The sequence below is a fragment of the Mixophyes fleayi genome, chromosome 7 (genome assembly GCF_038048845.1).
Source record: "Mixophyes fleayi isolate aMixFle1 chromosome 7, aMixFle1.hap1, whole genome shotgun sequence".
Taxonomy (NCBI): domain Eukaryota; kingdom Metazoa; phylum Chordata; class Amphibia; order Anura; family Limnodynastidae; genus Mixophyes; species Mixophyes fleayi.
Window position 1 is genome coordinate 144,547,364 of NC_134408.1, and position 6,000 is coordinate 144,553,363.

Consider the following 6,000-nt stretch of genomic DNA (forward strand, 5'->3'; position numbering starts at 1 on the left):
CGTGAACAAGCTGAGGCAAGCAATACCGGACAAACTGTTAACCTAATCATATGTATAGAAAGAGGCACCCGATGTAAGTACGTATAGAGGAACAGGAGAGGCTAAATCCACTTGTCACAGCTCAGCAGCCTCATGAATAGCGTAAATCCTCTTATAGTGAAGGGATATCCTAAGTCCCCCATCACAGATGTAACGCGTACACCCCATCATACAACTTATCCTATAGTTACATGTAGCAGCACACGCTTCACTTGATTATTAGGTGTATGTAACATGTAAATATGTTTTACTGGAAATATGAACACAAACTATAAATAGCAATATAAGCGATATAATGTGGTACTGTATAAAGATGTGTTACTAGACACCTTTGGGCGGTAAAACCCCCCCACCGTCACCAAAAGTTACACCTGCAGGGTCTGAGCCAAGTTATATAAAAATATTATAAAAAAAAACAGCACCGAATTTAAGCCTAGTTCTTAAAATACAAGCGGATGTCAAGATGTGGTTCAATTTGAATCTGGGTGTAAGTAGGCTCTGCCTAAATAATACTATGTAGACTGATAGAACACGGTACAGGATACACACATGGATATGTGCAATATAAGCTCACAACAAAAAGTATACAAAAAACTCATAATATTATAATCATTTAATAGAAAATGTGTTTTTTAAAAAAATATTTTTTTCTTTTTACATTAGATGCATAAATGAAGATGCTTTTAATGCGTACTGTATATACAATGTATTTTTATAGTTTCTTTTCCTTGTATACACATGTTCTTTCCTATCTAGTGACACATGTACGTGTAGTCTGTAATACAAAGGGGCGTATTCAATTGTTCGGCGTAACCGCTGAAAAAACGAGCGCTCTAAAAGTATTACCGTTAATACGGTAATTACTCGCTGAATAGGGAGCTGCGAGCTGAAATTCAGCGAGTAAATTACCGTATTAACGGTTTTCTCGCGCAATTTTACCGTATTAACAGTAATATTTTTAGAGCGCTCGTTTTTCGGGGATCTCGCTAACAATTGAATACCCCCCAAAGACTAAGCTGTGTCAGTCATCACTATCACTTACACCTGGGGTTAAATGTATCAAGCTGAGAGTTTTCCGGCGGGTTTGAAAAGTGGAGATGTTGCCTATAGCAACCAATCAGATTCCAGCTTTCATTTTGTAGACTGTACTAAATAAATGATAACTAGAATCTGATTGGTTTTTCAAACCCGCCGGAAAACTCTCAGCTTGATACATTTACCCCCTGGTCTGTAGTTGGTGCTAATGAATGGCTGAAACCAAACGTACCTAAGAGAAACTCAGGACTTGAATCTGCCACATCTGCATCGGAACATCTTTACTGTACATGGCCCCTTCCCACCCCCGTTCTGCCCCTCAAGTCGTAGACAGTCCTGAGTGTCTTTTTGCGTCTGGACATGAATTGTGCGCATTTGCGTTCACTGGAGTAAGGTCCGTTTCTGAGCATTGTCAGAGCTATTCAATGCAAGATACAGCAAACTTCCTGACTTACATCCAAACATGAATCTGTTCCTTAATGTTCAACCAGAACAAATACAATGGTACTTTTCAGAGCACTTAGACCCAGATTTTTGAAACCGGCCTGATGAAAGGGTCTCGGTGCCTGACAGTCGTGTTTGAAGTACGAAGGTAGCCACTGACTGGTATTGTCGCAACTAGACTGAGAGGCGCGGTGTGTAACGCACCCCCGGCTTTTACCAGGGACCCCCGCAAGGAGGTATGGGCTTGGCTGCGTGAGGTGCGCAGGTCACAGTTCTCCCAGGTAGTCACCAGTCCAATGGAGTATATACAGGATGGCCGAGGCAAAGTACAAGGGGAAGCCAGAAGAATGGTCAGAAAAGCCGAAGTCAGGAACTAGCGGACAAAAGGTACCAAATCACAAAGACAAAGGGGCAGTCAAGGAACAAGCCGAAGGTCAGGATAAATAGCAATAAACAGGAACAGAGAGAAGGACACTGGAATGCTGGCAATGTGCTAGTGGAAGTGGGATCCTTATATATCAGGAAATGGGCCCTGATTGGAGGAGAAGAATTTCGGCGTTCAGAGCCCATCTGACCGCCAACGGAGACCGGAGAGAGCGTCCAGCTGCCTAGCAACGGGACGCGGCTGAAGTGCGCATGTGCGCGCTGGAGGGAAACCCATAGCCGGAAGGAGCATCCCTTTGCTAGGCAACGGGACGCGCGCGAGAGAGCAGACAGGCGGCCGTTCCCCGGCACCCAGGAGTAGTGCGGGGACAGCGCCTGACAGACAGTTTGCATTATATGCTATTTGTTTCCTGTGTTGCTTTATTGCAGTGTTCATTTTGTTGTGGTCCGCAGTGAAGCAAAGGATATTGTTCCTTTTTTGACACCCTGCTCAGGTTCACCAGCGTACAGACTTCCGTTTGGGCATTTTATTGCCTGTACCACATGGAAGGTGCAGCGTTATAACTGTCACGAGTGTTACTCCCCTCCGTAGAGTTAAGTTATCCATATGGGGTCTTTGTGCCCAGGTCCTGCAGCTTTCGAGTCCACGAGGATGGGTTCCAGGTCAGCTTGGTTGGGACAAGCAGCTAGTCACCAGAAGTCTCCTTAGGGTTGGTGGTTGTTTGTATGTCAGGAGAGAAGGATCTGGAATATTGTATTGATGAAGTCTGTAATTCCCTGGCTATCTTTTATAATGTTTCTAGTTGTGGTTTGCATTTGACAATTAGCTTAGATAGTTTCTCATTTGGACTTAAATAAAGTTCAAATCTCATTAAAATAGCTAATCTTGGGTGTGGGGAGGATGTTTTTTTGTAATGACAGAACGCTGATAGCCACCGATAATGTAAAGCGATAGAGTAGTTAGTTCATGTCAGGGGTATGAAGGGATTGAAGGTATATATAAACCCCCCCAGAAACTTCAGTATTAAAGGACATTCGCACCATAGATGTAGAAGGGTCACCTTACTAGGTAACCCCCCTAACAGGGAAACACTTTTCCATCGTAAACTTACTCTCATGTGTCCTTAGACATCTTATTTATAAGTAGTAAATAATAAAAGAGAGTTCTCAAAAGTGATCATTTATTTAGCACATTCTACAAAATGACAGCTAGAATCTGATTGGTTGCTATAGGCAACATCTCCACTTTTTCAAACCCGCAGCTTGATCATTCCCACCCCCCTCCCCTCCCCCTAGAGAGGTCTTCTTTAGATTTTCAACACATGTTCTGGCAACTCCCTTCAACACCAATTTAAATTATATAAAAAATGTTTGTTTGTTTTTAAGAAATCTTGCATGATGATTTGCACCCCTGGAAATGTCGTCTCGCACCCAGGGATGGCACCTGGTGTAAGAAGCAGTGACCTAGAGCAAGCAGGCTTACTGGTAAGCAGATCCCTCCGAACTTAATCATGTGGACCAAGATGCAAGACCGATGTGGAACAAGGCAAACAATTGGTAGCAGACAACTTGTAGCCAAGCAGCAATCATCAGATGGTAACGTACAGAGATAGAAAATCCACAGGAATCGCAAGGTCAGAATACAACAGGAATTAACATACAGATAACTCAAACAGAAAGTACCCAGGTCGTGGCATTGCACCGCTTATCACAGGCACCAGGTGTGGACATAAACAGTTGTTTAGTGCACTAAATTCTCTGCTGCAAAAATGGGCAATTCTCCAAAACCGAGGACTCTGTGTGATCATGGCAGCTATCAGATCTAGCGTGGATGTCGCTGAAGCATGTTCTCCGTGAGGAGGGAAGCATACATATGTGGGAGTGATTTATAAGCACATGTGCAAACTGTAACACAAACCCACTGAATATTTCACGTAGGCCGGCAGCATCAGTACCCCCGTATAAATCAGGCCTAGGAATTGTATATATCTGCCAACTGTCCAACTTTAGGGCCCATCTCCCAGCCGCCTCTTCTAAAATCTCCTTTGTATGTGTCTGATGTAGAGATTTATATAGAAAAATATCAAGCGGCTTAAAGACCTCTGTTTTATTCCTATATTAAATGTAATGCCCTCTGTATTGTGTATTTACGTGGCTTTTATAGTGTTATAGTATTTTATGTGTTAATTGGTACACAGATGTCAGCCAAGTTACGTGTCCTTGACTCTTGTCACCGTGTATTTGGATTATAAAATCTCTGCTGAGACATTGGACTGGAGCTATGTGGTAAAGCAAATAGAGATTTGTTTAAGGGTGAAATTGGTGTCAGAGAAGTAAAATCCTGACTTCCCGCATCCCATTGGACAATTCCCCACTTCACTTCTGACCTTATGTGGGGCGAAGAAGCATGTTCTCCTCTTGGGAGTGTGGCGCCAGGCTGTGACATCATAGCCCAGCGTTGCGTTACCAGCCCATGTCCAACATGGAGGAGAAGGAGCTTCACAGGTAAGAAGCTGTGGACGGCTGCCCTTCCATATCAGAGGCCGGAGCCTAGTGAGGGGGCACCGCGGTGACAGTAAAGACATTATGCCACTCATTCAGCGATGTAGCCATCTCCTAATCCCTGGCGCCTTTGGCTACCCGCTATGTTCGCCTAGTGGTTGCACAGGCCCTGCTTATTCTGAATCAACACAGCTTGAACTTAGGTTGTACTTGATGGACTTTTGTCCTCTCTCGCTATCTACGTAACTTTGGCCAAGATGTTTGAGTGGATCTAGATGGTTCAGATGGGCAGTCTGCACTTATATAACTCCGTTGCATATCTCCTTTTCTGTTACACATCACCTTATGTGCACGTGCACAACCGGGCCCCTGAGATGTCAGGCACAGCTGCTGCAGGCCATACAGCAGATTGCTGAGCCTTCAGAAGAACTTAAGTCCGCTTGGATGCAGATCGGCAGAGAATTTCCTCCGTTGTGCCCGGGGCGCCCGTCTCTTCTGCCCTCCCAGGTGCAATGCAGTGTGATTATTGAGCTTACGCTTTGTTAGCTGCCTGGAACGGGAAACACAGATCCTCCCTCCCCACTAACCATCACACACCCTAATCCCCCCACATTCTTCTGATCTTGTCTTGTATTTTCCCACAATGTACAGCACTGCCGTTCACAGTTACAATAAGCTTGTGGTATTATGGGGATGGGGTGTAATTCAGAGGCACAGTGCTCCCCAAGAGATGACAGAATGTTCAGATGAAATTATCACAGCTACATTATAATCCAGAGCAGAACAGTAGGAAGCCCAATCATAACAGAGATCTGTTCACTCTAAGTTTTGAAACGTGAGGTTATGAGACAAAGGTTGGCAGTGATCAGTCACAGACAAAGGATGGTCCTTGCAGAACGGACTTTGTTAGGTAGTCATAAATATACAAAATAGCCCTCTAGCACCAAACACCTACCAGTTGTGTGTTCTCTTCAGATTGTCCAAACACCTCTTTGTAATTGTTCAGGGGTGAGTCAGGGCTATAAGTGAGTGTTCCTTGGTCCCGAATGACTCCCGAAACGAGGTGAAGGCACTGGGAGGAAGTGCTGCCTTTATCATCATCATCACCATTTATTTATATAGCGCCACTAATTCCGCGCACTGTACAGAGAACTCATTCACATCAGTCCCTGCCCCATTGGAGCTTACAGTCTAAATTCCCTAACACACACACAGACAGACACACAGACTAGGGTCAATTTGTTAGCAGCCAATTAACCTATCAGTATGTTTTTGGAGTGTAGGAAGAAACCGGAGCATTCATGACCCCAGTGCTGTAAGGCAGAAGTGCTAACCACTAAGCCACCATGCTGCCTATTCATGTTCATACAGGACTACTCAGGGTCTTATCACAGGGTAGTGAACTCAGCCCCAACCCAGGGCTTGGAGAGCCATCAGAGGCTTACACACTGCTCGGATTACCCAAACCCATTTTATTACACCATACTGAGGCACGCCATTAGTCTGAACAAGGTCTGGAATACAAGGGGAACTAGCAGGAACTCAGGTCCTTGGTCGGGGGAGCCAGGGTTTAGCCCCCAGAACCAGCCCCCTGTA